The following is an 11,776-nucleotide window of genomic DNA, read 5'->3' as shown; positions in this document are numbered from 1 at the left end:
AATTTTGCTACTGTTATGAACCGGGTCACCCCTATGAAAGGGTCGTTCAACCCCCAAAGGGGTCGCGACCCACAGGTTAAGAACCACTGGTTTAGGGAAAAGCCCAGTCTTTCTCCTGCCAAGCTGCTCATGGTTTTGAACTGCCGGCAATATGGATTGCAGCCCAAAGTGTAACCACTACACCACCAGGCTCCACATTAAATTAAAAGATTTCAGAAAAAAAAAATATAAACAGTGTGAAATTATTTAATAATGGTCTTTTAACTTCACATAACACTCCTGAATTCTGCTTTTTGATAATAGAGCTGTGTGATAGTTTACATCATTTGCTGTCAATTTAAGACTTAAGAGTGAAAAGGTAGAGTTTAGCCTGTCAATCAGGTCGCAGCTTGATAATCTCATTTGGAGGCACTAAGGAGATAAATAGCTCACTGGAGGCGGGACAGTCACTTATTCCCTGTGAGACATTTCTGTTCACAAGACACAAGGAGCTATGCTAGAGCTCTGGGGCCGGAGGAGCCATATGAAGACCCCTGTCAGCAAAGAGATCCTTACATTGCCACTGGATCCACAAGACCTTCCACCCACTGGCCTGTGATCTTCCTACATTTGGCATCATTGCATGTGTTTCGTGAGTCTGAAGAAGACTTTATAAATTGGTATCAGACATATGGGCTAATATCAGATTTACGGAATTGATCTGGACTGGGCTGGGATGTTTTCTCAATATTCAACCGTTCTTGTATAGAAAGCTCTTTCTTATACACATATGAGTTTTCCTGAATTTGCTTCTCTAGTCTACCCAGACTAACAAAATCTGAAAATGTGCAAGCTCCTTTTTTCACTGACAAGTATCTTCCTGTTAAATTCGTCCAAGAGGTAAAACTACCACAGATCTGGAAAATACAAGAAACCTGTGCTTTCCTATCTACCTCCCATTCCATGTTTGTTTCTAGTCCATGTCATCTTGGCTTTACAATACACCTTAACCATGCTATAGACTAGATTGTAGTCCAGTAGCTCTTTAAATGCTCGTTTGATGAATTTTCCATATTCATAGAACTTTATAATAGCCCCTTCAGAGATATCAGTACATTGATTGCCATCCCTACCTCCAAGGTTTGTCCTTATCTCATTATGTCCTTTAGCCAATCTCAGGAAAACTGACACCAGTCAACCACAAGAGTTCTTCCTCAGAGATCTCAGTTTTGTCTCTCCTTGACCCAGCTTTCAATCTCCAAATTTTTTAATAATTCCAACCTCTCCTCTTTGTTCTTATAGCTCTAGGGGTAGCAGTTGCTGTATGCAGTTGCTATCTCTGTAAGGCTAGTCAATGGACCTCCCTTTCCATTTTAATTGTTGAATCCTTAGTAAACAAGCCTTAAATTCTTTGTTAAAATCATTAGTGTGTTTTCTGTCTTTTACTATAAGTAAACTGATATCAAGTTAAGAAATCTGAATTAGAAAATCTCACAGATGTAGTGAATAAGTGAAGATCTGAGCGGCATGCTAAGAACCAGAGAGCCAAAATAAAGGTTAAACTACAAGAAACATAGTAATTAATTGATATCAATGATAATGCTTTACTAAAGTCTACGGAAGTAAAATGTAAAAAAATCAATTAAAAAAGAAATTGGATGGAAACAAAATAGATAATAATGCGGGAGACTGGAAGAGAAAATGTAATGGAAGTCAATGTGTTCTGTCTCAAACAGGATTCTTCACTTTTACATCTAGATTCTATAGTTCATTGCAATGGCCACACAGGACTCTCAGACAATATTCATGATTAGTTTATTATGGAAGTGAACCCGTTGTCATGCAGGTAAGAAATGTTCAGGATAAAGTTGTTCAGTCAGGACACGTAACAAAATCCTATCAGTGCTGCTAATAAATGCCTAAAGGGTATACCACCCCCCACCCCCACCCCATAAACCTCAGCTTGAAGGCATTCCACTCAAGCTCTGTGGGTCAGCAAATCCCACTTCTTGACTTAAATGCCCAGAGATATCTCACTCTAGTAACTTCAACCTGAAGCCCCTCAGCTCTGCTTCTGTGGGTAGCAATCCAATGCCCCCAGTTAAGTGCCTGGAGGCACCCACTCCACAAATCATCCTCCTGCCCCAAAGTGCTCAACTTCACTTGCTCTGTGGAATGGAGAATCAACTACTCTATTTCATTCTGACTCCTGGTTCTGTTGCTGCTCTCTGATGTCAACGCTGCCACCGTGCAGGGATCTTATGGTTCAGAGAACACAATTCACTCCTGGGTCTTGCTGATAGTAGTAAGATCCTCCTGCTGCTTCTCACAGGGCTCATTTTATAGTCAGCATCTTGTTAATCAAATTGCAACTTGTAAACAATTACTCACAGGTGAATTCTATCAGTGTCTTCCTCAGACCTTTTTATCCCACCCATGCAGGTAAAGGTCTTTTGATAGGAGTTACAGACTTTTCTTAGAAGAGTCACATTAAATAATTCATTGCCCCTGCAGTCAATTTATTTTTCAAAATGTAATCACTGAATATTGAAGATATGTAAAAGTACTATTAAAGTAAACTTACCTAAATATCTAAAAATATCACATCATTTGTTTTAAAATATAATATGAACAAGAACTAACTATACAATATTTACAGGACACCAACTTTAAATATAAAGATTAGCTTTAATAAATATAAAGAATTAAAGATGTTATGTAATTTTTAAGCTGAGTAGCCATATTAATTTTAAACAAAGCAGACTTCAGGAAAAAAAGTTATCAGAGATAAATATTGATATCAAAACTGAAGTCAGTTCTCCAAAGCATAACATGTCCTTTTTATGGTAATTATGTTACTATATTTTAAATGAGTATCAATCTGTCATTTAGTATATCTTAAAAAAAAAGATGGATGAAGGGAGACATTGGACAGGGCAAGATATGACAAAATACCAATTTATAAACTATCAAGGGCTCATGTGGGAGGGGGGAGCGGGGAGGGAGGGGAAAAATGAGGACCTAATGTCGGGGGTTTAAATGGAGAGAAAATGTTTTGAGAAATGATGTACAAATACACTTTACACAATTGATGTGTGTATGGATTGGAATAACAGTTGTATGAGCCCCTAATAAAATGTTTAAAAAAAAAGAACTAAAGAATAAAACATGAACAGACATATGCAAAAAAAAAAAAAAAGAACAAAACCCTGGATATTCATGATAGTGAAGTATTGGTTTATGCCACTGCTTCTTGAATAGAAATGAATTCAAAGGTCCCCAGAGAAAAAATATATATAACAAAAGGAAAAATTCAAGAGAACAAAAATACCCTACAGGTTTCTTGATGCACACTCTTACAGGATATCACCCTCCTGTTTACCTATGTTAACACTGCTCCTCTTCCCCCTTCCATTCCCAAACCTGGTAATCACGAAATTCCGTTTTAGATTAGATATAGATATAGGTGATATAGATATAGATGATATTGATATCTGATATAGATAGATATACTCATACACTTATTGTCCTTTGGTGACTAGTTTCTGTCAGCATAATGTCCTCCAAATGCATGCATGTTTCACAGTTTCATCATTATTCTTAAATGATACAATTTGGTACAAATATACTGAGTATAAAAGTATATTTACGCATTCTTCCTTTGACGGGAATGTACGTTGTTTCCATGTTGAATACATGCTAAAAACATGTGTGCATTAGCATACAGGCGTGCAATAGATTTGTGTATCTTCTGCTGTACCCCACACACGTTGCCCCTTGTCAAGTCTTTGGAGTGTTCTACTTACAGGATTATATCGTCTGTAAATAGAGTTTCATTTTTTCTTTGCCACTCTGGGAGTTTCTGATTCTTTTTTATTGTCCAACAGCTCTGGCTCACACTTCGGCACAATATTGACGGAAAGTAATGATCAGAGCATCCGTGTCTGGTTCCTATTCACCAAGAAAATGCTTTCAATTGCCCGATATTGAATTAAATGTTGGCCATTGTTTTGTGAACATGGCCTGTATTATGTTGATGAAACTCCCTTCCAGTTCCATTTTTGATAGTTTTTGTTAAGAATGGATGTTGGATTTTGTCAAACACATTTTCTGAATCAATTGGTATGATTTTTTTTCATTTAAAAACGTATATGATAGATTATGTTATATTTTTTTCTATTGCTGAATCATGAATCACACATGATCACGATTTCTTGGATATTTTATTGAGTAATATTAGCTATATTTTTGTTGAGCATTTTTACATCTATGTTCATATTGATTTATGATTTCTTATTCTAGTATTGTCTTTGGTTTCTTTGCATCAGCATTATGCTTACTTCAGAAACTGAGATCAAGAGTATGCCATCCTTCTCCATCCTAATTTACTGATGGAGAACTACACAAAATCAGAAGGAACAGCTGAAAATTCTATGAGTAATAGGAAACTTGGAGAAAAGTATGAATGTAGAAATATGGCAAGTTGTCAAAAATGAAATGGAATGCATAAAGATGAATATTCTAGGCATTAGTGAGATGAAATGGACTGATATTGTCCATTTTTAATCTTAAGATGGTTTATGCTGCCAGGAACGAAGTTGATCAAAATGAATGACTTTGCATTCACTGATGAAAGGACGTCTTAAGATCCAGCTTATTCCCTCACGGAAAAACAGATCCATCTTGAAGTACCATGCTGATTGTGACAGGACTATATCTGTCCATATTCAAAGAAGCCCAGTCAATATGACTATTATTAAAATATATGCACCAACCACCAAAGAGAGTGATGAAGAAATTGAAGAAGTCTGCCAACCTGAAATCAAGATGTACTGATAGTTATGGGTGGCTGGAATGCAAAAGTTGGAATCAAGGAGGAAGGAACAATAGTTGGAAAATGGAGCTGGAACTTGCATAAGAAATTTTTGTATTTCAAAAACAGATTTAATTAATTGAACACTAATAATAGAATATCTGATGATTTGTGGGAAGACATCAAGACCATCATTCATGAAGAATGTAAAAAGTCATTAGAATGCTAAGAAAGCAAAAAAATATCAAAGTAAATGTCAGAAGACACTCTGAAACTTGCTCTTAATCTCAGAGTAGGTAAGGAAAATGGAAGAAATGAAGTCAAAAAGCAAAACATAAAACTTCAAAGGGCAGCTTGAGAAGAAAAGTCAAACACTATAAAGAAATGTGCAGAGACTTAGAGCGAGGAAACCAAAAGGGGAGTGCATCCGGAAAGAAGTCGAGAAAAACCCCAAGCTCCAAGTTACGATAGTGAAAGATTCTGCTGGAAAAATATTGAGTGATTCTGGATGCACCACAAGAAGAGGGGGGAAATAATTATAGAGTTACTTCAGCAAACAAAGAAAACAAAAATTATTATATGAGCAGCCCCAATGGTGCTGACGTTCCAGCTGTACTGAAAGCATTAACTGAAAACCAGGCTGTAGGAATTGATGGACTACTGATTGAAATGTTTCAACAGGCTGATAAAGTACTGGAATCACTCGTCTATGTCAGAAACTTGGGAGACGGCTCCTTGGCCCACTTCCTGGAACATAACTTTGGTAGTTACATAATCTGGTGTCAATCTGAGGACTGGGAGTGAAGGGATGGAGTCTAGCCTGTCAATCATTGTACAGCCATTTAGGTCTCTGTGTGGGCATGGCCTTCTAAGAATTCTGGGAACTCCTGTATTTTCCTCCTTGGAGGCGGAAGAGACTTTTCTCTTTGTGGTTCACTCCCTTGGAGATGCTCTACTGACAAGATGACACTTGGCACTATGCTGATAGACCTCATGCTCTGGGAGCTGGAGAAGCCACATGGAGACCCCTGCTTACATGCTTCCAACGCCACTGGATCCAAAGACTGTCTACCCACTGAGCTGTGATCATCCTGCATTCGACGTCATTGCATGTGTTTTGTGAGTCTGAACAGGGCTTTATAGGTTGGTATCAGACATATGGGCTAATATCGGACTTATGGACTTGATCTGGGCTGGGCTGGGATGGTTTCTCAATATTCAATTGATCCTGTATATAAACCTCATTCTTATTTACATGAGTCTGGATGAATTTGTTTCTCTAGTCTACCCAGACTAACACAATAGCCATATTTATGCTGCATTAAAAAAAATATAACCCAACAGGTTGCTCAAATTATAGAACAATATCACTGACAGTACATGCAAGCAAAATGTTGTTGAAGATCATCTAATGATGATTGCAGCAGTACATTGACAGGGACATGCCAAAAGTTCAGGCCAGTTTCAGAAGATGTGGAACAAGGGATATTATTACTGATGTCAGATTAATCTTGGCAAAAAAGCAGAGAATATCAGAAAGAGGTTTACTTGTGTTTTATTGACTATGTCAAAACATTACACTGTGTAGAATATAATATACTGTGGATAACCTTGGAAAGAATGGGAATTCCAGAATGTTTCATTGTGCTTATATGGAATGTGTACATGGGACAAGAGGCAGTTATGCAAACAGAACAAGGGAATACTGCATGGTTTAATATCAGGAAAGGTGTGTGTATTCAATCTATATGCTGAGCAAATTGTCAGAGAATCCTTATTAACAACCTGTGATATGCAGATGCCACAACCTTGCTTGCTGAAATGAGGGGGACTTGGGGCGTTCGCTGATGAAGAGCAAGAATTTCAGCCTTAAATATGCATTAATCAACTACATGAAAGATCAAAATCCTCACCACTGGACTAATAGTTATCATCATGATAAATGGAGAAAAGATTGAAGTTGTTAAGGATAGTCTTGATTGGTTCCACAATCAAGATTCATGGAAGCAACAACCAAGATAACAAATGACATATTACATTGGGAAAATCTCTGCACAAGAACGCTTCATAGTATCGAAAAGTAAGGATGCTGCTTTGAGGACTAAGATATGCCGACACAGCCATGATATTTTCCATTCTCATAAGCATGTGAAATTTGGATGTTGAGTAAAAAATACTGAAGAAATTATGCACTTGAATTGTGGTACTGGTGGAAATTATTAAAAGTACCATGGACTGCTAAAATGACAATCAAATCAATCTTGGAAAAAGTATGGATGGAGTGTTCTTTGAGGCAAGGATGGTGTGAATTTATTTCCCATGCTCTGAACATGTTGTCAGGAGAGCAAGTCCCCAGGGAAGGATATCCTGCTCGGTAAAATAGAGAGACCGAGTAAGAGAGGAAGCTACTGAAGCACATAAATGGACTCAGTGACTGCCACAGCACATTTGAGGAATGATGTCAGGGCACCAGCAAGAACTCGTATGTTTGGGGACTGATGGTGGTAACACTATCATCAGCCACCGAAGGATTGTGAAGCATATGATCTGAGGTTGAAGGGAGGGATGCATATGAGAGCCCCAATTCTGACAATCGGGTTTGCAGAAGGCTATGAATGATAGTGGGAGCCCAAGATTCACTGGGGGGACTATACAGGAAGTACACCTCTGGGGCGTGTCCTCTATCCACACTTCTGATGTAGGAAATTGAGGGAGAGGAGGAAAGTGATCATTAAAAACAAAACAAAACAAAAATGGTGTGCATTGGTGACTTGAGTAGAGATGGTCACAGGCAGAAGCCTGACTCGAACAGTTAAAACGTCAGCAGATTCCCCCTAAGACGCACGCTAGACCTGATGTGGTTTCCAAAATCTCATGTATTTTGGGGGTTTACTGTTTTGTTTGGTTTTCAGGAGCTTTATGTCATTGGGGGAGGTGGTCATACACTTGGATTTTCAGTATATGGGTTTTTTTGGGGGTGGGGTAGGGTATGAAAGTCAGTACTGATGAAAATATAGAGTCAACAAATGGAATAAGGGTTTTGTAGGTAGAGAGAACACAGAGGTAGTGGTGGAGTGAATTGGTAATGAGGTCAAAGGGTTCATATAGAAAAAGAATTTTGTAAACTGATGTGGTACCAAATGTGCAATTCTGCTGGATGTGATTGACCTATGGAATCATTTGATATATCTATTAATTCCACTTAATAAAAAAAGACACCACCACCACCACCCCAGAAGAAAACATCGATTTACAGTCGGAGAAACCCACAAGAGTAGTTCCGCCAAGCCATCTTGGGTCAATCAGAGTCAGAATCAGCTAGATCAAAGGCCAGCAAACGTTTGAGTCCCTTATAACAGTTTAAAACTTATTTGAGAACCACATATTTTTACAAACAAATGAAATCACTTTTATCTGATTAAGATCCTTTATAAATTTTCAGTTTTATCTCAGAGTTAACATATCTAGTGAAAGAGAGGCATATGGCTGGAGAGCTGTCATTTGCCAACCCTGGCCTGGATGGCTGTACCTTTGAGGATGTTTGCTTGCTTGTACAGTATGATTCCCACACCTCTGAGATTCTCTGGCATCAAAACTTCTATTTTAGATAGCTCGTCCTGAGATTGGGGACATGTTCCTTCCATTTGAATTAAAATGATGATGTTCATAATCCAAACATAATTTTGGGAGACACAATTCAATTTATTATACCAAATATATACTAGGATATAAATGTACTCACCTAAAGGGGGCATGGGGAAAGTGTAGTTTTTTCTCCCCAAACTTGAATGAAATTGGATAGATTGTACTTATAACTTGAAAACAAATCAAACTTTTTCTCAAAAATAAAATCAATCACCATAATTAACCATATCCATAGTCCACACAACAACCATCAATTAAACATAGAACACATACAGTAGGATCTTAGAATGCTACCGATTTAAAAGAAAATGCAATAAAATAAAGATATCTTAGAATTCCCAAATGCATATGGAAAATAATAACATACTTTTGCAAGACAATGGCCCATGAACCAAAAGACCAGAGGTATTTAACATTATTATCTAAATAAAATATTTAAAATCATAATTTATGTGATAACTAAAGCAATAGGTATAATACAATATCTAGTATTATATACAAAAAATCATGAGATATCTAAAAATGATACCATAGCGTTCACTTTATTATATATAAAAATAGAATCTAATGCAAGCAGGAGATAATGAAAATGATGAAAGAAGCAAGCACAACTTAAACTTGGAAAAGAGAGAAAAGATATTATAGCCAGAGTTCATTATTTTTTTAAAATACTTAAAGGTATTATCTTCATCCAGATTAAGAAAAAACAGAAAGCAAGCAAGAGAGAGAGAGAAAGAGAGAAGAGAGAGAAATAAAATAAAACCCACAGATTCATTACTTCGGATACAATTCACACACACACACACACACACACACACACAAATAATGAAAGCTTACACACAAGTCAATGATTATAGAATGTAAATTGCAAGGAAATGGACCAATGTCTTGAAAGACACAAATTTACAAAATTTGGTGACAGAGAAATCCATAACCGGCCGAGTCAAATGGTGATGTAAGCAAACAAAGAGAACTCATAATTGAAAATGTTCCAATGTAGAAAACACCATTTTACGTTGTTCTACATGTTATTCTTTACAACATGTAAAAAGGAAATAAACCAATTCCACATAAGCTCCTTTCAAAAATAAAATAAAAGGAAATAGTAATCTCTCTTTGAGGCCCGAATTAGTCTAATTCCCCCAAACAGATGAGAAGGTATCAAGAACAGGGGTGTAGTGGTTAGGCCCTGAAGTTATTTAAGCTTAGAAAACCCAATGGAGAGTTCTCTTTGTTCCTACCCACAGGCAAGCATACAACAATAGCAATTCCCATTGTAGGAGCATAAGACTGAATCAACAACACTTATGAACCAATTATGTAATTCATCATATTAACAGAATGAGCACAGTAACTTGAGTATATCTATAGATGAAGAAAGGAAATTCAACCATTTTCAACTATGACTTAAGGCTACTTTAAAGGAATAATAAAGGGAAATAAAACCTTAAGAAAATGAGTAATAGAAGGAAACTCTGAACGTAATACAGTTGAATCCCCAGACCGCGACGCTGCAAATCCATTCTAGAAGGAGCATCGAGATGTGATGCAGCCGAGTTCAAAGTGAATTTTTCCCCTAAGGAAGTAGACGAATCTGTTCTCGACCACCAAGTTTTTACCCTAACCTTGTCTTTTTATACAAAACATGACGCAGAATTTCAAAGTAAATAAGTTCAGAGTTAAATAATATATTTTAAATAAGAAACACAACATTAAAAACGTTTTGAACAACTACAGTATGGCCCCTACCTTGAGATTGATGAGGATCTGGATCTGTGGACACGGATGTGGAGAGGAGGTGTGGAGAGAGAGTCATTGTGTGGAAGGGGGTCCCCTTCCATTAAATCAACTGCGAGCTGCTTTTCAGGAGTTTTTTCCCTTCTTTGCCTTTTTTCACCAGGACCTGACTGGTTCTCTCTTTAAAAAAAAAAAAAAAAGTGGTCTGCTGTTGGCGTTTCCCTTAGAGGGTTTACTAAATTATTATCAATAATATTGATAACATGGTTAACCAGTTCCTTATCAGGATGATTCTTTTAAAAAAACTATTTCTTAGGACCCATGGTTTTTTATCTAAAAACAGTACAAAAAGCCACAAAAACTAAGAACATTGTAACAAAATGCTTGGAACACAGCTGCGGCCAACTAAGGCCAAGTGACCGAAACACAACTGCGTTTTGTTTACAAAAATCACGCGCATCAGGTGGGATTCCGATGTTCTTAACATTTCACATCGAAATCCAATTATGTCGAGTACCGATGTGGTCAAGTCCCAGCGTTCCAGTGGGCAGGACCTAGACTGCAGAGTGAGAAACTGAATGACCGCCTCCTAGGGCAGCCTGCAAAACTCTAGCCTCTCTCAGCTCTCCTCCAGGGACATGGGAAATTCCAGCTAGTATAAGACCAGGCAAATAAGTAAACAGATAAATATTTAAAAGATAGAGGGAAAACTGTTTTTGTTTATAGAAGGCATGCTCAAATATTAACATTTCAAAATAATCTATGAAAATACTTGTGAAATATGAAAGATCAAAATAAAGAGTTCAACTGATTTCCTATAGAGCAGTGAATTAAATAAATTCAATATATACTATTTATAATAATTTATAAGACACCAAATAAAATGGCTATGCATCTAACAAAAATATATTTATAATCTAAATGCATATAGAACAAAACTCTGATATAAATAAATGGGAAGAAATAATGGAAAATATTACACATGCACAGAATGGAAGAATAAACATTATTCATATCAGTTTTCTTCCACTTGATCTATACATTCAATGAAATTCTAATTAAATCTTCAACAAGTATTGTAGTACATTTTTAAAAGTTTATTATAAAACATTTGTTACAGAGCTTAAATGAAGATGGTAAGGAACTAGTAAAAACAAAGTGAGATTACTCATGGTACAATATCAGTGTTTACAAGTAAGCTTAAAAAGCTTACAAGTAAGCTATAATAAGATAATGCAATATTGACAAAATATTAGATGTATTAATTTGTGAGCTAGAATAAAAAATCCAGAAATGTATGTAAATATATTCAACTGACATTTGACAAAAATATAAAAGCAATTAAATAAAAATAGATTATTTGTTTCCAATTACATGTACTGGAGTAACTAGGTGTTCATATGCAAAAAAAATTACAGACATAAATCTTAGCTCATAAAAATAGTAAATAATAACTGAGACCCAAATTCAATATTTAAAAGTAAAAACTCATAGAAGAAGGAAAAAACCCAGAAATACTGTGTGATTCTGAATTTGGTGATGAGTTTTACATATGGCAGCAAAATATAATTCTAGGAAGAATGATGGATCAATTGGACTTAA

The sequence above is a fragment of the Echinops telfairi genome, unplaced genomic scaffold (genome assembly GCF_000313985.2).
Source record: "Echinops telfairi isolate 266 unplaced genomic scaffold, ASM31398v2 ScPeMD7_3533;HRSCAF=4204_0, whole genome shotgun sequence".
Taxonomy (NCBI): Eukaryota; Metazoa; Chordata; class Mammalia; order Afrosoricida; family Tenrecidae; genus Echinops; species Echinops telfairi.
Note: the sequence above shows the minus strand (reverse complement) of the source record.